Raw genomic sequence first — 21,789 nt, 5'->3', positions numbered from 1 at the left:
TAGCATCTTCATGATTAGTATAATATTACTAGGAACAATAGTTCTGTTTTATTGTTTATCCACCTCAAGTGGCCGCACATTTAGGCAAAGAGTGTTACAGTATCCTTGCTAACATACTGTATAGTGTGCTAGAAAAAGGATTCAGTATTTAATTTCTTTAAAAAAAAAAAACAACTACTTAGAATGTCATACTACACCCAATTCTGACTCACAATCCTCATGTTTTAAACTTTATTTTTATTTTTATTTTTTTCTGTTAAAAAATTTTGCCACCCTTGTATATATTGTAAATAAAGCTGCTGTAACAATGTAAATTTCCCCTGGAGTGGGGAGAAATAAAGAACTTTATCTTTATCTTATCTTTTATCTTATGTTGTCTTGCACAAGTATGAACAAGTTTTTATCTGCCGAAGATGAGTGACAGCTCATCCTGCTTTACAAATAACTATCGATATATGACAAAGACGGTTAAAGCTTCAGGCGCAATGTTATGACCAAGTAGTGTGTCCCAATATGGAGGACTAAAAGTGCCAAAATTAAATAAATAAATACATCATTAAATAATTAATTAAATATGTCATTAATTAATTAAAATTGGAATTAAATATTTCATTAATTAATTAAAATTGGAATTAAATATGTCATTAATTAATTAAAATTGGAATTAAATACTTAAATGTGTTATTAAATAAATATATCATTAAATAATTAAATATGTCATTAATTAATTAAAATTGGCATTAAATATGTCATTAATTAATTAAAATTGGAATTAAATACATAAATGTGTTATTAAATATGTCATTAATTTATTAAAATACCAATTCATTTTAAGTAAAAAACATATTTCATTATTTCACTATTTAATTAATTATTTCATGGTCCTTGTGTTGCAGTGGATCATGAATTTATTTTATCTGTCAACCTCGCCCGTCAAAGTCGGTGGGCGGATCCTAACACCTGATTGGTTACCCTGCACATCAAGTCTAGGCAAATCGATTCCAGATAATGGATTGACGCAGAGCTTGTGAACACATTCCGATACACTGGGTGGCGCTATTCACCTCTACGTTGGTTTGGATACTCAATAAAACAAAACTTTATTAGCAACCGCTAAAGACTCGGTCCTCTTTCCCAAATGTTGATACATGCGGTGCAAGACAAATTTTCCTTTAGCATTTCCTTTAGCATCTACTCGGCGCGCCACGGCTCGTCTCGGTTTAGTTGTTTTTCCATTACATTGAGAACCACCTCATCGTGGGTGGAGTCGTCATAGCACGGCGGTCCGAAAGTCCCTTACCGTCATTTCTGTGCGACACAAACGCAATGCAACAATGTACATGGAGGCGATAGTACACCTGCTGCTCGGTCTGTGGCTTTCTGTCAGATTCAGAGTAATAGAAGAGTCGGAGAAAGCTGAGAGCGGCGAGTCGAAACACTGAGAAGACACACAGGAGAGTTTGGGAGGCGATGCAGCAGTATCAAGCCGAAGACAAGAGGATATGAACGAGACGACATATGAGGGTAAGCTAATGCTAGTTCGCTAGCTATCATGTATCAGTCCTGTGAACGACTCTGTAATGGCTGCAGTTTATCGCTATTAGGTATTAAAATATGTATGCTGTGTATGTGTTTCAGATGCTCTCTGATGAGACTTCATGGGATTTACCTGAAGCAGCAGCACATGAGCCTGCAGTGGCACAAGGTGTAGAGGAGGAGGACAGAGATGTACAGGATGCACTGATGCAGTACGTGTCATGCAAAGTTATTCTTCTTGTTATACTTCTGTTTTTCGGTCCCCGGACCGCTATTGTTTTCTTTAATGCAATTCTGACAATAAACTTTTGTAGATGTGTCTATGCTATTGTTTGTTTGTGAAGGTTAGCAAGATTAAATAAAAAATTAAACGCCAAAACATTAAAACAGCTGTTTTAAGAAAATTACAGTTTGATAAATCAGTATTGCTTTGGTGTAATTCAGTCACCGGAATTATGAACCATAAAGGAGTTTGTGTTAAAACATGTTAAATCCCATTAAACACAAATACATTATTAGGGAATATAGAATTGTTTGGTTCAGACTGTTGACTCTTTTCCTACCAGTGTCTTAACAGACAAAATGAGAAGTTATGATGCAATCACATAAGTCACAAAATAGTTTATTAGTCAGCAGCAAAATCAAAACTATTTACAATGTGCAAAGTACAAACTGTGGTGGGCCTGTCCTACAGTGGAGGACTAAAAGTAAAACTATATACAACTACAGGTGCTGGTCATATAATTAGAATATCATGAAAAAAAGTTGTTCATTATTTCAGTAATTCCATTGAAAAAGTGAAACTTGTATATTATACTCATTCATTACACAGAGACTGATATATTTCAAATGTTTATTTCTCTTAACTTTGATTATACCTGAATACTAACAAAAATCTCAAATTTGGTATCTCTGAAAATTAGAATATTGTAGAAAGGTTCAATATTGAAGACACCTCTAATCAGCTAATTAACTCACAACACCTGCAAAGGCCTTTAAATGGTCTCTCAGTCTAGTTCTGTAGGCTACACAATCATGGGGAAGACTGCTGACGTGACAGTTGTCCAAAAGATGAGCTTTTTCATGATATTCTAATTATATGACCAGCATTTGTAAATCTCAAGTCTATGGGAGGTGGACTCGCTCACACTCGCCGGCTGCCCACTGCCTACCCAGCTACCCCAGCACACCCAGGAATGACTGGTTGAAGGCAGTATTCTGGGCCATCTCCTCCCGCTGCAAGGCAGCTTCATTCTCTCTTGCCTCGCTGAGGAGCAACCAGATGTTCTCATCATGCTGGGCATGACTCCACTCCTCCTCAGCCTGCATCTCCACAAGTACGCTAGGAAGGTCCAATTTTCTGTTGCCCCTTTTCCTCTTGCCTAGACCAAAGACAGAAAAGTGATCAGAGTCAGCTTTAATGGCCAAGTAAGTACACAATATACACGGAATTTGGTTTCGGCTGTTGGTGTCATCCTAGGAATATGGAAGAGAATAATAAAAAATAAACAATAGAAAGAGGAACAGGGAGGAAAAAGAAATAGTAAAATAGAACACAATATAAACAGAAATGTACAGCTAGACTGGAATGTATGAACACATTAGCAAAATGGTAATTGCTATAAACACAGTAGTGGTGATTTTTGTGTACAGGGCACTGTAGTCCAAATGTCCAGGGTGAGTGGGGTCTCTGATGATGTTTTCTGCAGTCCGTACTATGGGCTGTAGTCTGTTTCTGTCCTGCTGTGTGGTTGATCCAGAGGTGCACAGGACAGATCGGATGACTGCAGTGTAGAACTGGATCAACAGCTCCTGTGGCAGGCCATGTCTCCTCAGCTGTTGTAGGAAATACATCCTCTGCTGAGCCTTTTTCAGGAGGTCCTGAGAGATTGTCGTCCCCAGGAGCTAGAAGGACTCCACAGCTATGATGTGATGTGTTTAGCCACCCGTCCATCCATTTTCAATCATGATCATGTCTTTGATACTTTAATAAACTTCTGGCACTCTTCGCTTTAACCAAAGCACAAGCAGTAACTGCTCCACCACAAACAAAAACGACGTGGTGTGAACTTCATTTCATCCTGTGCACATTTTGGAGTTGCTAAGAAGAGCTGTGTTTTCTCATTTTTATGTATATTTTCATTCAGTTTCACAGCTACCTAGTGACTATAAGAAGAATGGTTGCAATACTACACCGCACCATAACGTAAATTAATTAGAGTGACTTACTTGTTAAATCAATGGAAAATAAATGCAGCTGCATGTGTTCTGTTTATGTGTCACTGTAGCTACATGTAGCTTTCATCAGGCGTTCCTGAGCTGGCTGCTGCACAGTTTGCATTTACACCTGCCTCAATTCTTGGTCATTGGTCTCGTTGTTCTGATCATGCTTGCAGGCATTTACACCTGTAGTAATAATAATACGAAAATCAACCATGCTCTCTGTTTACCGTGTCTTACCGGTGATAAGACGTTGCTGTGACGTGCTGGTGTCGGTGTCCGAGCTGGTGCTGGAGAGGAGCCGCTGCAGCTGGTGGAGAGGAGGCAGGGGAGCCGGGGGCTCCGCGACGGAGGTGGAGTAGGCTTCGCATGTGGAAAGGGATTCTTGAACAGAAATAAACACTCACCCTAAGTACAAGAAAAACACGGCATGCTGACTGAAGTATTAGCTTCTGAGAGCTAAACGTTAGAAACAGCAGTACGAAATACAAGCAGAACACGGAGTTAGCGCCGATGGCTAACTGGCTAGCGCCGATGGCTAACTAGCTAGCGCCGATGGCTAACTGGCTAGCGCTGATGGCTAACTAGCTATCTTATTGTCTGCTACAGGAGACAGCGACGTTACTTTCTAAAAAATACTTGTTTGCTTAAAAGAGGCTTGCCACCAATGGAATAAATGATGTATAAGTTTCTTGAAGTCACAAAACACTCACCGTCCTCGAACGTCTCCAACAATGCAGCGGCTGAGTCTCCCTCCTGTTGCTCGCCGGTGCGGTGCCAGTAAATAGCTTCCATTAAACCTCTTCCAACACCTCCTGGTTGACCCACGCCGGCCGTTGTGGTCCTGGGTGGACCGATAGTCACTTTTGAGCTTTTTCAGCTTCTCCCTACACTGCTTCTGTCCTCTTTATATACAGTCTACTGTATATGTGAGCGGCCATCCGCTCAGAGACCTCCTGATAAACTTTCTCCGTCCAGCTCTCTCTGTATTCTTTGGTCCGCCACCAAAGACAAAGTCTCGACCTCTTCATTCACCCACGGTACAGGTCTGGCTGTCACATTAAAATTATGAAGAACAGAGAGTTTCGTGAAGAGCAATGCACACCGTCGCTGTTTACAGTCATTTTTTAATGCAGGATTTTGTTTTCGTGCTGAAGTTGCTCTGTGTCGTCACTCCCTGTCCAATCAGTGGCCTGCACTATGTAAACGCCACATTATCGGCTCATCTCAGCTCGCTGGGAACCTCAGCCGAGAAGGTGCTGAAAATTAGTCCGTATGGAAACGCTCGCAAACAAAGATGAGACGAGCCGTACCGTGCCGAGTAGATGCTTGTGGAATCGCGGCTAAACAAAGACGAGCGGAGCCGTGCCGCGCCGAGTAGGTCCTAAAGGAAAAGCGCTCGACACTCCGAGCATCGCTGCAATTTGACAGGCTGGTAATCCACAAAGAACGTGATGTTCCAGAACTTCCCTCGGTATGCCAAACGCCCTGGTCCCTGTGTGTGCTCCTGTTGCACCCTGGTACCAGAAAACCGGCGGAGTACTTCCTCTAAATTTGCAGTCACTCTACGGTCAACATCTTGGTCGGAAAGTGCGGAAATAACTTCAACAACTTCAATAAATTCCTCTGCTTTACACGCTACATGCTCGCGGTAAGCAGGTCCTGCTTCCACATACTCTGCAAGGTCTAAAATATCTCTCACCAACTCTCTAGAAAGTTCATAGCGACTCTCCCTCTACACAGCCTCCATGTTTAGAAAGACTTCTACTTCCGGTTTCAAGGCAGACAAAAGCAGTGGATTAGACTAGATTCACGTTAGTCCCGCCCACGGACTTTGACGGGCGAGGTTGACAGATAAAATTAATTCATGATCCACTGCAACACAAGGACCATGAAATAATTAATTAAATCGTGAAATAATGAAATATGTTTTTTACTTAAAATAATTGTTATTTTAATAAATTAATGACATATTTAATAACACATTTATGTATTTAATTCCAATTTTAATTAATTAATGACATATTTAATTCCAATTTTAACTAATTAATGACATATTTAATTATTTAATGATATATTTATTTAATAACACATTTAAGTATTTAATTCCAATTTTAATTAATTAATGACATATTTAATTCCAATTTTAATTAATTAATGAAATATTTAATTCCAATTTTAATTAATTAATGACATATTTAATTAATTATTTAATGATGTATTTATTTATTTAATTTTGGCACTTTTAGTCCTCCATATTCCAATTCTGTCCTCAGTGAAATGGGAAAAGTATTTGTAACGCAGCCAGGATATTTATAATCAACTGAGTGCGCCCTCTAGTGGATGCAATGAATCGGCCTTTCGGGACGAAAGGCCGATTCATGCTTTTGGCATTCATCTGTTTACAATGTTCCTCGTGACGGAAATGTTCTCATCTGCCCAAGTCCTCTGCGGACGTCTTTGTGGAGCCGGAAATTTGTGACCGCATGAACAGCACATGTGCCAGGAAAACAAATGGTGTCCAAAACAAACGCTTGTTATAAGGAAAAGACTGTGCAAAGAACTTCTCCATCATTGGTACCTTTATATTCATCATTAAAAATTGCAATTCAAATAGTTACTGGAGGACTTTGGAGATGCTTTCCATTGATGGTGCCCAAAAACAGTGGGAAGTTCTAAGTTCTCCAGAAAGCCTGTGCTAAGTGCTGCGCCTGCATTTTCAAACATCTATGGGAACCTGGTTGGTTTCTCTGTAGTATGAGTAGAAGAGGCTGGGATGAATAGGGGTGCAGAAACTAGTAATTTAGTCTTAGGAGGATGGAGGGAGGGGTCAACAAACATTGGACTTCAACATGGCATGTAGCGGTTCCCAACTAGCATTGTTTCTTTTCTTGAACTTTAAAGAAGCACTTACAATACTGTTCAAAAGTTTGGGGTCACTTTGAAATGTCCCTATTTTTAAAGGAAAAGCATTTTTTTCAATGAAGATATCATTAAATTAATCAGAAAACCAGTCTAGATATTGTTAATGTGGTAAATGACTATTCTAGCTGGAAACAGCTGATTTTTAATGGAATATCTCCATAGGGGTACAGAGGAACATTTCCAGCAACCATCACTCCTGTGTTCTAATGCTACATTGTGTTAGCTAATGGTGTTGAAAGGCTAATTAGACGATTAGAAATCCCTTGTGCAGTTCTGTTAGCACATGAATAAAAGTGTGATTTTTCATGGAAAACATGAAATTGCCTGGGTGAGCGCAGTTCTTGAACGGTAGTGTATCTTAACCAAAACTATGATGCTTCCCTAAACCCAATCAAGTAGTTTTTGGGCTAAACCTAACTAAACTTTAACCATCAGAACAAGAATCTGTTTTTTGTTTTTTTGTTTTGCAGAAGTAGGTTTTTACATGTGGTGTTTTGGTCATTTTTAGCATTTCCTGCTCCTGTCAGAGGATAGGGACGAATGATCTATATAACCGTTTAGATTGGTGGACTTCTTTGTGGTGTTTCTATGATATTCAGACGGCATCTTGTCTCCATATTCCATTCATGGGCAAGCTAATTATCTTTTCATGCATTACAGCATCATGCTCTCATGTGCAGCTTTTGTTCTACATTCCTGTTCCTTACATTTGATGCTGATATTTGCTTTCAGTTGAGATTTTTAAGAGCTGCTTATTAATCAACCCAAGAAGAGGGTTTTCTTTGAACCTTTAACCTTTTTCTCCAGCACCGTCGTGAAGTAAGCTGTGAATATTCATCGTCCCGAGAGGAAAATTTCCTAATGTTTTGGTTATTTTTCTTCTTCTTTCCTTTAGCACTGCCGCAAGGTCACATTTTCAATTTGTACCCCATTTCATTGTTACCATGGAGATAGCCTGATGGGGAAAAAGAAGAGGGGAGTGGTGGAAATATTTGAATACTTGGACAGACATGGTAATGAGGCTGGAGAATGTCTGAAAGCGAACACAATAACAGAGGCTTGTTTTCATATCTGATACAATATTCAAATAACTACAAGGAGACAGAGAGATGATTACCCAAATGTCCTGCTGTCCATTGTGTGGCCGAGGAAGAAATGGCCTCAGCTGACCTTCCTTCAAAGTGTGAATACATATTCTGGGTATTTTCACCTTGTCTGATTAAACATATTGCTGAGTCTTTTGTGCATTTCTCTTAAGTGTAACATACATTTGTGAGATTGTGATTTCTGCTTTTGTGCTTCTGGGATCATTTAACTCCATTTTTCTGTTTCCTTATGTTCAGTCCTACTAATACTTCTGCTTACCTGTTTTAAGCAGCTTGAGATGGTGTTTTACTGAGGCCATGATGGAGAACTTCTTGTTCCATTCACAGTCAAAGTCATTTCACCTTACCAGTTCATTCCCATTATATCTCTTCAGGGCGGCGTGTTGACTGCCAGCAATAACCTCTGTCCTAAAAACTCTCCTCTTATCTTGAGCCCTTGACTGCTAAGTCACCCCCACATATTTTTTTTTCAAACACTATCTCACTACTTTGTTGACACTGGCTTTCTGAAATGACTGAGAGTAACCTTCCAGAAGTATGTTGTCAGAGGGGAGCAGGTTAAATGCACCAGGTTGAGTGAGAAAAACAGATTCAAAGGCGTAAACATTGATTAGCTACAACAATAAAACCACCTGTCTTATATTGTGTAGGTCCCCCTTGTGCCGCCAAAACAACTCTGAACTGTTGAGGCTTGGACTTCACAAACCGATGAAGGTGTCCTGCTTTTCCTTGGACCGTGTTATTGCAGGTACTAACCACTGCAGACTGGGAACACCCCACAAAACGTGGTTTTAGAGATGCTCTGAGTCAATTTTCGAGCCATCACAACCTGGCCCTTGTCAAAGCCTCTCAGATCATTATAATTTCTTCCTTCTCCTAACACACCAGCTTCATAAACTGACAGTTCACTAAACCGTTTAATATCTCCCAAAAGTTGACAGGTGCTGTGATAACAAGATAATCCGTGGTTTTCACTTGATCTGTCAGCGGTTTAAATGTTGCAACTGTGTACGTATTACCTAAAATGGAGTATAAGAGCAAATATGGGTGTTTAATATCCACAAATTGAGTGTAACCAGACATAATTTGTAGTGAGACATGTATCTTAAAATACAAGAACTGATTAAACCAAACTGGTAAATCTTGGTAAATAAACCAAAACAGAGACATGCAATCTCAAATTACCATTCTTATCAGAGGCAAGGACAAACACTTAGAACAGAACCGTTCAACAAAAACACAAATTTGATAACAAAACACCAGCTTAGATGGTTTGTATCTACACTACTGTTCAAAAGTTTGAGGTCACATAGAAATGTCCCTATTTTTAAAAAACTACAACAAAAAACCCTCTTTTTTCCAATAAAGATAGCTTTAAATTAATCAGAAGTACAGTCTAGACATTGTTAATGTGGTAAATGACTATTCTAGCTGGAAATGGCTGATTTTTAATGGAATATCTCCATAGAGGTACAGAGGAACATTTCCAGCAACCATCACTCCTGTGTTCTAATGCTACATTGTGTTAGCTAATGGTGTTGAAAGGCTAACTGATGATTAGAAAACCCTTGTGCAGTTATGTTAACACATGAATAAAAGTGTGTGTTCATGGAAAACATGAAATTGTCTGGGTGACCCCAAACTTTTGAATGGTAGTGTATATATGGGTGGGAGTAAACATACACTTTGGAGGATAACCACAAGATTGTACAGTTAGAAGAGTCTACAGTCACTTTATCGACTCTGAGTTTGTATCTGGACTCGGTGGTGCTTACAGTGGCTATCCTAACTTCCAGAGGCCAAGGAGGTGTGATGTTTACCAGGATCCCCATCTTTGTTTTGCGTATAAGCCCGCTAGCATAACTAAGTTTAGTGCGCTAAACACAACGATGTTATTATGTCACTTTTTATGGTATTTTAAATCTTAAGTCATAAACATACATTATACTGTAAGCTGCTGCCTTGAGGCACGGCATACCAGAGAATGCCAGAGGAAGCCAGTGAACTTCAAGCCCAAAGCCTGTCAAAGAGAATTGTGGAGGACTGTAATGCAACATGATAAAACTTGTTCGACCCCTCTATCTCACACAAAACTGTCAGACAGTAAATATAAGGAGATACAAATCATTGACATGTTTTATGTAATAGTGGTGAGAGCGGATTACCAGGCTTGTCTCAAGAAAAAAACTATTACCACACACCTCTAGGTAAAAACACATGGGAAATATATGTCTGTATTTAAACAGAGGATATTCAAATTTCAGGAAAGAGGTTGCAATTTCAACAAAAAAGACCAGTATTAGATTTAATAAGCTTGATCTGGTGATAAAAGTGGAATCATTTGTAAATCTCACCCAATTTTCTTCAGAAATAAGTTTGGTTCCCAAGCCACGAACCACTATTATCTGCAGGAATTAACAAAAACATGAATAAAGATACAGGGAAAAATTAATTAAAGGTTTCTCTGGGAGTACTATGGATTTTCTGTAAATATGCTTAAAGTAGGACAAAAGGGAGAAAAAATATACTTCTGTCTTCATTTCGTTCCATCAGTTCAGTGGATATCTACTATCATTAGTTTATTTATTGTTGTTGTTTTTGTTTCCAAGGTTCAGGTTCCTCTAGATTTTTGTCTTTTGTTGAAATCAGAAGGTGTATTTAAGCAACAAAACTGCTTTTAAAAGCAATTTTACATACATGAAGGACAAACTAAAAGGAAAATTTAGAACCTCTGACCCCTTCAGTGAGGAAATCTGGCAGCTCTGGGGCATTTTGCTGTAATGGTTTGGGTCCAGGTGTTCATTTGGAGGGAAAGCTTACTGCAGATCAATACAGGTATGCTAAGTGAACACCTTAATCCTCTGATGAAACATTTCTATCCTGATGGTCTCCAGATGACAATGCCCCCATCTATAATGCATGAGGGGTCACTGAATGGTTTGATGAGAATGAATGTGACTCATATCGTCGAACCTTCGCAGTCACCAGATATCAACACCTATGGGAGATTTTAGACCGACGAGTTAGACAAAACTCTCTACCGCCGCCATCAAAACACCAATTGAAGGAATATCTTCTGGAAAATTGGTTTTCCATACCCCTATTGGAGCTCCAGAGACTCTGAGAACCAGTGCCAAGATGAATTAAAGGTCTTGCAGCAGCATGAAGTGACCAAACACCATATAAAAAGTCTTCATATTGGGTTTTCCATTAGCTAGCCACATGTCTGTAGATATATTTTCTGTTAAAGTTGAATACTCCTACAATTTCATTATCAAAGGCGTAACATGTACTCAGAACCAGGGCACCCACATCACCCCCATAATGGAGCTTTATCTAGTCAGAGCAAGTGCGCAGCGTCCATGTGTTACTAAAGTTAACCAACAAAGTCAATGACTGGCCGAAGCAGCAGGGTGGAGATAAGAACGGTTTCTGTTTCATTGCTTTATGGAAATTTACAACATCTCAAAATACGTAGTTAAAAATAGAGGGAAATGAGATCAACTATTGGTCCGATTAAGAGTTTTATATTGAAATGTGTGTGTATGTGGAGTGAATGCCACATTCCCTGCAGCGAGCCCTGTCACTGGACAACTTATTTCTCAGCCACTCAGAGGGCAGCACAGTTCATTTCCACCACAAGGTGATGAACCCAGTGACCTTATACAATCAGTGAACACATTTTAACTGAAATAATGAATGTTAGCTCTTGTATCGTTGAGGATTTTATGATTTCCCCACTAAAAATAAGGTAAATGTAGATGAATGGATTAGCATCTCTTCTAGCACTGTCATCATGAAAACATGTTTTTGAGCGGACATTCTTCCATTACATAAGCAAAATAGAGAATTCCTACCCTATTTCTTTGTATGTAATCTTGAAACTAGGTTAATAAACAACTAGACCAGTAGTATCTTCTGAAAACACACCTTGCCTGTCCTCATTTGCTCGGCTTTCTGTTTAAGTCACACTGTGTTCCTTCCTGCTATATAAAGAAGGTTCATGCTGACCTGAGATTCATTCCTCTGTTGGACAAATTAATTTGACATTAAACACTCTGAGAAAGGCAGTGACGGCTAACACATAGCATGCAGCTGTGCTACATTCACATCAACTTCGCAGTAGCTTCTTCTCCGTAGTGAAAAAACACATGTAGCATTGTTAGCAAGTGGGATGTCAGCTGTTGATTCCTTGCTCTCTGTTGCAATAGATATTTCTACTGGTTGACTGGGGCATCTGTGGGAGTGGAACTGCTTTGGATAGCAGGAACCCCCAGCGTATGACCGCTTAGCTTAGCCTGACTGTGGTTTTTAGGTTTATTGAAGGTAGATAATGAAAACATTTGTGCTTCAGTGTAACCTAAGCTAAGCCAGTGCTAACATTCATTTGCTTATCTCCTGCTCTCTTTGCTCACATGTCCAAATTTCCAATAAAACTGTTCTCACTGACCTATTTTTCCATTGTCAGACAACTAAACGAGAATGAAATAATGATTGAAACACAGCCCATGTGTACTGCATGTTACATGGCAGCCACTCTGTACTGCTACTCAACTGATATTAAAACCGCAGCGTTGTTTGACAAACTCACCAAACGCAAGAGCTAAAAACAACAACAGTGCTTATAAATTTCCTGATTTTTCCATGTAAAATGATCACTCAGAAAGACAGTTAAAAGAGCTAAAGAAAAGACGCAGTCTGTGTCGGCTGCTGTGCTGTCATTTACAGACACAGAGAAAGTCTTCTTCCTGAAGATAGCATTGGCAGCAACACATCAGCTACATTTAAAGCTGCAGACACTAAAACATCCCATGTAGAACAGGACTAAAACTAGGGTTTATATAGTTATGGTCAAATGAGCCTTTGCAGTATTTTGAACTGAAAATTTGAAGGAAATACTATAGGGATAAGTGGGGATTTCAGTCATTTAAAAGGGGAATGATATAGGACCTTTAATAACACAACATAGGTGGAATCCGTAATTGACAAATATTAATGCTATGACTTCTCTGTGAAACATGGTGCTCTCCATTATGCTAGCTGATGCCTCCTAGCATCCTCTCTCCTCCCGTGACACAATGATCATGGAGGCTTCTACAAATTTCTGAAGCGCACCTTCAGGAGCGAGGAGAGAGGAGGTTTCCCGGGCGACTGTATCCTCCAACTAAATCTTTAATCAAGTGGTGTGACAAACAAAGATGGATTTTGATTTGACAGGTGATGCAGCTGTGCAGCAAGTCAAAAGTAAACAGCATCACTTAAGACACAATGGCACGAAGGATCTCTCATTTTGCGGCTTCGGCCCCAACTTCCTCAGGTCTCTTTCTCACGCTCTCTGCAAGTTAGGGAAGTGAAGTGATATATTCACATAAAGACAAACATCCATAGAAGGAGACATATCTCTTCTGGGGTGATTCATCCATAGACCAGTTCGACAAATGCATACCATTCTCTCTGCCCAGCATACACTTGAGTTGAGATGACATTTCTGGCTTTCCTGCATGTTTCACATACTGTACTTGTATGATTAAGTTGCCAAAGTTCTGTTGTAAACACCTACTAAAGCAGGTGAAGTTGCAAACATGAGGACCTCTTCACCATTCTGTCTCCACCCATGATCAACCTGCTCAGTGGGTGCTGAAAAAGATTCCTTCCTATCAAAGATAAACAGGTCACATTAACATTGGTGGATTGGACAATCATAGTTAAAGGGGTCCAACCCACAAAAAAAATCTGAGTTTTACATAATTTCTTTAATATTTTATGGTCTAGATTTTGGTGGCAAAGTGAGTGGTCTAACCTACAACCCAAATATAGCGTTACAGAATGTTAGACCATTCTTGAAAACACAAAACTTGGAACCCTTTTTTCTCAAAAACTACAGAAAGTGGGTTAGACCACTCTGCTTCTAAACTCTTCAGTTGGAACTATACAATCTTGGCTACAGGAATAAGATGCATTTAAGTTCAAGGTTAGTTATCAATCCATGTAAAAGACTATAATGTGAACATTTAATGGGAGCTCACTAAAGAACTGTTCAGTAGCATACTAAAGATTATGAAGTGTGTACTAAAACTAGCAGTAGAAATTGAGTGCTTTAGCTGTTACAATGTACTCTACATTTTTGTGTGTTAATATGTAGAATCTACAGCTAGTTAGAGGACTTTCAGTAAAATACATAAAATATAAAATTAATAGCAAGATTATATTGGCACTTTAGACCAAAAGGATGAGAAAAAGTACTGTAAATGCAACAACAACAACAAAAAAAGCCAGAACAGAACTGATTTAAATGAATTTAATCTTAACTGATGGCATTTGATCATTATATATCCTAGTTGCTACAGGTTTGTGTCAATATGGCTAATGTGTCTGCAAACAATTTGGTTGAATTTATGTTCTTGCCACCTGATAAATTTTAAAATCCAATGGCGTTGATGCTCTAAAGACTGAGAAGGATGGCTTAATGGGAGATAATGTTGTGAGATTAAGTGTGACACCTTTAATATGATGTTATTAATAAAATAATTGCAAAGGACAGATTTATAACAATATATATTAAAGCACATGTGAGCTTGAACCTTTTGCATGGTTTTATCTGAATCTGTTTATCTTGAAGGTTGTCAAAGGAATTTTCAGCAAACCTTTGTTATTGATGACGCCGGTGACTGTAAAGTGAACTGCATCTTGTTGCTAGGTAGCAAACAGTGATGTGAAAAGCATGAGAATCTTTGAGACTACAGACTAAGTTTGACTCTCCAGTGCTTGTGCAGCATGGAGAAAGGTCTGCAGGTTATAGTCAGATGTTTTTTCCCAGTTTAGTCACTCCATGACTCGAATACTCTGTTGATGCTGCTCCATGTTTTCGCATGACATTGGCCACAGTCATATTCATCCAAACAGGTTTCACTAATCAATCTTTTTAAAAAATTTTGTAGTTTGGGTTTGTTTTGCTTTGAAAGCCAGTCATCTGTTGATATTGATGGATTCCAATTCTTGGTTAAGCTGGCTCATGCTTTGGCCCGACTTCTTTACGTAGAAATCAGTCCACATGCTGTTACAGGCAACTGAGACAGTCAGGGAAGGTCCCACTTTCTAAGTTACAATATGGATATGATCCATTCAGACATTGGAAATAGAACAAATGCGATTAATACATGTAAAGGTCTTCATATTCTTACACATAATACCTTCTTAGTGTCTGAGAACAACTGGTGACGGTAACTGGCCTGGAGCCCAAGATTCACAGGACTCTCAAACGATGGCTGAATTTGGGAAATCTGGCCAAACTTAACAGATTTCTTTAAAAAATTAAAAAATTAGAGATTTCATAAGTATTCGGTTGCTTTAAAGTGACTCATATAATTCATGATCGGTGCAGCTATTTGATTAATTTGTCTTGAACAGGCCATCCTCAAAAACTGAGTGGCTGTACAAGACAGATACAAATCAGTGAGGCCACCAAAGACACCTATGACTCCTCTGACAGAGCTATTTCAGCAGCTAAGATGGGAGAGACTGTACACACAGCAACAGTTGCCTTTTCATCATCAGCCAAAGCTTTAGTGGTACAGAAGCAAAGCAAAAGCTACTGTTAAACAAATCTCATAATAACTTTCAGCAACAGTTTACCAGAAGTCATGTGGGAGACTCTAAAGTCAACTGGAAGAGGCTTCTGTAGTCTGATAAGACTCAACTGAGCTTGTTGGCCATCAGACTAGGTGTTTGGTGTCTGCCAAACACTGCAAATCATCACAAACACACCATTTCACCTTGTAGCTCCTTCAGAGGAGTCATATGTGTCTTGGTGGCCTCCTCACTTGTCTCTTTCTTGCAGGGTCAGTCAGATTTTAAACTTGGCTTGCTTCCTGCAAACTTAAGCATGTGCCGATGCCTTCGATCTCTTAGTCATAGACTTAACTGTACTTAACGGGATATTCCGTAACTTGTATCCACTCCCTGACTTATGCTTTTCAACAGCCTCTTCATTGAGTTGTTTGGATTGTTCTTTTGTCTTTATGGTGTAGTTGTATCCAAGAACAGTGACTCACCAATGGCTGGAACTTCTGTTGCAATCACCAAGGAGACTTTCACTGAGCTCAGATGAGCTTTATCTCACTAACTGTGTGACCAGTTGACTGCACCTGTGTTGAATTAGGTAAGTCACTGTAAGTAGGGTTTGCAGACACTTATTTCACACTTTATATTTTTAATCAATGTATATTACTTTGTAGAAATCTGTCTTAACTTTGACATGAGATTCTTTTTTGGTAAAAAAAAAAACAAAAAACAAAAATAATAATAATAATAATAATAATAATAATAATAATAATAATAATAAAATCTTGTCAGAAAAGCTACATGAAATAGACCTAATTTAAAAAAAGACAATAAAGGAGAAAACTTCCAAGGGAGGTAAACACTCCTTTATAGGCACTGTAGCATGCAAGCAGGTATGTCAAGGTGTTTCAGTCAAGATCAAGCTTCATTTTTTGTTTGACAGTATGGCAGTTGATGGAGAGGCATAGGAATGCATTTCTTACTATAACATAATTACTCTGCCCTGATGCCTCATTTATTCTGTCCTATGTTTGTTTTCTCTGTTAGCTATGACATTATTTCTGGCTGGTAAAAATTCACTATCAAAACAAAATGTAGGTGGTGTCCACCATTCCCACTCAGAATCATAGCAAGCTCACAAGAAAAACAGAAACATGCATGAACATTCATCCTTCACATCATCCATTATCCATTTTCCACCTGTGAGCCGTACTCTCTTTATCCTGTCGTGGGCTACATTGTCCTGGAGACTATCTAAGCTGTCACTGGTCAAGAGTCGGCGTACATCAATCCTGGACAGGTTGCCAGTTCATCTCTGAATTAACATAAAGAGATACACCAATCAGGCATAACATTATGACCACCTGTCTAATATTGTGTTGGTCCCCCTTTTGCTGCCAAAACAGCAATGAGCAGTCGAGGCATGGACTCCACTAGACCCCTGAAGGTGTGCTGTGGTACCAAGATGTTAGCAGCAGATCTTTTAAGTCCTGGAAGTTGTGAGGTGGGGCCTCCATGGATCGGATTTGTTTGTCCAGCACAACCCACAGACGTTTCACTGGACTGAGATTTGGCTGTGCTGTAAATAAGTTCCTTCTCCCTTTTTGCGGATCTGACAGACTAGCTGATCAATACATGTTTGCAGTGTTTGAGACTTCAAGCTATTTCAAATAAAAGTCTGAGATCTTTTTTTCTTTAAAACACTTCATATTTCAACAAATACTCAGTGATGTCTGTTCATATGAGTAGATTGTTGTTACTTAGGTTACAATATTTTCAGTTTGGGCACAAATTGTGGTTTATGGTTTGCAATTAAATCTGCTCACATTCAGAAGACAGAGATGCTAGGATTGGTTAACAAAAAGATGGTACCAGTGGTTCATCAATAGTGATAAATAAATTGTTTGATAGAATGTTTGATAGTTTAACTTAAATGCACACCACTATGAAAGCACATAACAAAAATGCAAAGTTGCAAATGAAATATTTTATCGAGATACATTTAGCAGCTATATTGCCCAGGCTAGTCGGGTCACACTGGCCTAATTCTACAGCCCCTGCACATCAATTCCCATGCCCAGGTATTATTTTTGTACCTGTTATATAAGCACTGAGGACAGATTTGTGTAGGATCTCTTTAAACACACAAACTGACACACGTGCAAACACCCGAACACACCCACTTTGCCGCTTACATACTTAAAAAAAAAAGGTTCATTAAAAAATGACACAAACACAAACATGCTCCTGAAGGCAACTTTGCATCACCCAAATGAGTCAGTATGACCACTGACAATCTGCTGGGATCAGCCAAACATCCTGCTCACTTTCCTATCAAATGAAGTGGTCTGGTCTGGATAATAAAGTAGCACTCAAAGATTTAAGTGTTCTGTGATGCAGTTGTACATGCTGACCTTCGCTTGGGTGCAGAAAACAAGACGTGCTGAAGCCGTTTGGCTATTCATCTGTGCAGTGGCAAGATAAGGAAACAATGTGATAAGCCCTGAGATCTGTTACATTAAAGTAATAATTAGAATGTAGGATTGAAACTAAACTCCAAACCACAAAGATTTAGTGACAGGCTTACAGATTTCTTTCTCTGTAAGTACCAATCCCAACCTCACACATTTGGCTAGAAACCAGCACAAGAGACAGTTTCTCAAAATGAAGCAAAAAGGGAAGAAAAAAATAATATGGTGAGCTTTACACCTGTTTTGACATTGGATTAAAGTCAACTAGATCGTCTCGGATAAACTAGCAACTGCCTCTTGGAGCTCAGTGCAAATTTCCATTCCAATCTTCTTCCTCGTTTATCTAGTCTTTCCAGTTAAATTTAGTGACATCTTCAGCGGTTATTTTGACAGCAGGCCAAATATTCCTATAAAGCATACACAAAAAGCTCTTTTTTTCTTGGCATAGAAAAGTTTGCAAGTTCCAGCCAATTGCAACAGGAACACAGAAACGATCATCCAGTATTAGTCAGCAAGGCTACGTGGTTTGTTAAAGGATGACAGAATTAGAAAACAGAACTCTAAGCTCATTTCAACACTTTTGAAATGTCCAAAAACAACATGTCTGTGCAGCTATATACCTGTCAAAACACCTTTGCTATCGTCATGGGAGGCAATTTCTGAAGTGTGGCCTTCGCCCTCATGTTTTATTGTGGCCCAGTTGAAAGGCTGTAACAATCCTTACTGTTATGTTTTCTTCTACTGTGCTGCATCTGTGCTATGCTCAGTACTTCCTCATTGTGAAAGCCATATAAAAACATGGTACACTACATTGATCATCAAAATATATAGAATTAAAATTACATTAATCCATGTCTGTGAAAGTTTTTTCACTGCAAAATGCACTTTAAACATGAAAGTGTTTTTTTTAGACTACAAATTATAGGAAAAGTTAAATATTTGACTAAGAATGTTTACACAGAATATGCCAGTAAGAGCAGTGTGTCAATAATTACATAGAAATAGGTATTATCGTAGGGTTTCTGCAGAAAAAAAACAAAAAAAACCCAAAACTTTTTTACAAAGATGAACACACATTTGAGAGGTGCGTGGTACGAAGACAAGCGATTCAACAAGTGGGCGAGTACATATGTAATGTACACCAAGAGAACTGTGCTAGATTGGAACCTACATTACTACAGTGAAGTGATCCAGTGGTTCAGTTATACTATCATGAGGAAAGGGTCACTGCAAATCAATACAAAGGCGTTCTGAGGAATCTCTATTATCCTGTGATAAAACATTTCTATCATGATGACAGTGGTCTCTTCCAGGATGAAAGTGCTTCCATCCATAGAACACAAGGTGTTACAATTTCCCAGGAAGCTCAACCACAGGAAATGAACAGGCTGGTTTTAATGCAAAAAGGAAGTTTATTTACAGAATCTCAAAAAGGTGATTAAAGACAGAAACTTAGGTATTCTACTTACATGCTTCAAACCGAAAAGAAACGAAAGTCCTCTGAAAAGCTCCTGGCAACTACTTGAGGCAGGGACAGCTAAATACAAAAACTCAAAAAATGCTGACTCACGTTGGGTATAACCCAGGCAAGAAAGCTTTACCAATCTAAGGTATGAAAATACAAAAAGTGTTTTACTTAAAGCAAGGCAACAACTAGGAGGCCTGAATTAAAGTCTATTCCTACCAAGACTAACTCCAGGAACTGAACCAAATTCAAAATCTTCAATTCTCGAAAAACTAACTTGAAGCTAGGTATTAAATCAGGACTCTATACTTACTAAATTTAAGACTCTAGATTATTACTAGACCCGATACCAAAATTCAAGAGCTGCTACTCAATTAACAATCAAAAAACAGTTTTCTAGGACTGACTCACGACTACAAAATAAGATGCTCGGACTGGGCTCATGACTGTAAGTGGCTGAGGGATCTTGACGAGTGGTTCTTGAGTCCGGATGACGAGTGGTGAGTTGCAGCGGCAGGTGAATGTGGAAGGACGCCAGGAAGGAGGAGGACGGCACAGGTGAGTATTTCCAGAACATTTGAATGGAACAGGACACTGGAGGTGACGAGGAAACCAGGAAGAACTGCAGCAGGAGCAGGTGGAACCGGGACTGAAACGAAGGAGGACAAACAGAGTTACCGGAAGAACAAGATCATGGAACTTGTGGCAGGAGTAACATGCAGAACTCTGTACTAGCTGTGTCACGATCCGGCACTGAGAGGTGAGTGGCGTCTGATGATATTGTGGCGAGAGTGGAGCTTGATTGGCAACTTCTCCACCTGCTCCTGCACCAGCTGATGATGATTGACAATGAGAGACACCTGCTGCTGCAACTGCACTGCTGACAAACCTAAAAAGGAAAAAGAGGTGGAGAAAAGAGGGAGAGAGCACTATCTAGGCCTGGCAGCAGCCAGCCTGACACAAGGGGTCACTGAATGGTTTGATGAAAAACAAAAAAGGTTTAAATCATATGCCCTGGCTTCCGCAGTCACCATGAGGATAAATCTTTTGGAGGAACGGTGTTTGTCCTACTAGTACAGTTGAAGAATCAATCCCAAGGTGCATTAACGCTGTTTTGGTGGTACACGGTGGCCCGACACCTTACTACTAGACTTTCATCTGTCACTTGTCTGACCATCACAAATTTGTTCTTCCTCTGTAACACATTATGTTGCAATATCAATGAATCTTCATTTCGCATATGCACATGAACTAGATGTAAAACTATCACTATAAGGGACGTCCTGATAGAGTTTTGAGTGCCTGATCTGATCTGTGTCATTTGATATTTAATATTCTACTTATTGTAGATTATCTGTAGTACCTGGTTGTGCCACAAGGCAGAGATTTTCATTTATCAATCCGCCAAGGAACACGGCGGAGTGTGACAATCAGCAGCCTGTTTGTCTGTTCTCAACATTAGTCAAAAATGGACAAACGGATTTCAATGACATTTTCAGGTAAGGTCAGAAATGACACAAGGATCAAGTGAATAGATTCTGGCAGTGATGCGGCTTATAGTCTGGATCCATGGATTTGTTAAAGATTTCTGTATCATTGTGAGATAGCGACATGGTGTCACTGTAACTATGACAACAAGTGAACACTACATCAGCTGCTTGCTGACGACCACATGATTGAGATCCTACCACAAATCCACCACTGCGGACTTATCGGGACTTATCCATCAGAAATGATACAGGGGGTGCCCGTATAGCTCAACGCGTTGAGTGGGTGACCCATGTACAGGGCTGGTCCCCAACGCAGCTGGCCCGGGTTCGATTCCCGCTCGTGGCCCTTTGCGGCATGTCTTCTCCCGACTCTTCTCCCCTGTTTCCTGTCTCTCTCTCTCACTGCGCCTATCTAATAAAGCTGACAAAAAGGCCAAAAAAATAACTTTAATAAAAAAAAAAGAAATGATACAGGGAACAATTGATTAAATTGTGGGGGTGTTTCTGAGTCCCATCAATTCCCACCACCTGCAACATATTTAGGTCATGCGATTTTGGTATCCATAACGTACACATGCATAACACATGCCTGTGCTCAGCGTGATGTCATTTTATATGTGGGTACAGCTATATTAAATGGCCACATTCTTTGTTACTGTGATTTCTGATCATCAATAACTAACTAAACAAATGCTGCTTTTCAATAAAAAAAAAAAAAACAAAAAAAGCACTGCATTTCTGACAATGCCATATGGGGGAATGAACAGCCTTGGCAGAGTACTGGGCTCTCTGAGTGCTTTTCTTTTAAATACTGTGGTGACTAGGGGAAGCAAGTACTTCCATGTTGTAGAGGCCAGAGGGTGGAGGGTTAACTAGCAAAGGGGCACCATGACAATCTTTTGTGATGCTTGATAACCTCCAGCTAGAACACATATGTTAAAAAGTGCTTGGATCAACTAGAATAGCATCTCAGAACCCCAGTGAAGAACATTTTTAAAATTAACACCCATGTGACT

General features: G+C 39.3%; 1 long non-coding RNA gene across 1 annotated transcript; it reads left to right on the top strand.

Annotated features, from left to right (window-relative positions):
* The first annotated feature begins 536 nt into the window (after positions 1 to 536).
* Positions 537 to 1,859, top strand: LOC129348869 (uncharacterized). Its single transcript, XR_008601599.1, has 2 exons — positions 537 to 1,524; positions 1,639 to 1,859. It is a non-coding gene; the product is annotated as an uncharacterized LOC129348869 (long non-coding RNA).
* The last annotated feature ends 19,930 nt before the right edge of the window (positions 1,860 to 21,789 follow it).

Source organism: Amphiprion ocellaris, chromosome 5 (assembly GCF_022539595.1).
Source record: "Amphiprion ocellaris isolate individual 3 ecotype Okinawa chromosome 5, ASM2253959v1, whole genome shotgun sequence".
In the NCBI taxonomy this organism is placed as follows: domain Eukaryota; kingdom Metazoa; phylum Chordata; class Actinopteri; family Pomacentridae; genus Amphiprion; species Amphiprion ocellaris.
This window is presented reverse-complemented; position numbering and strand designations above follow the sequence as displayed.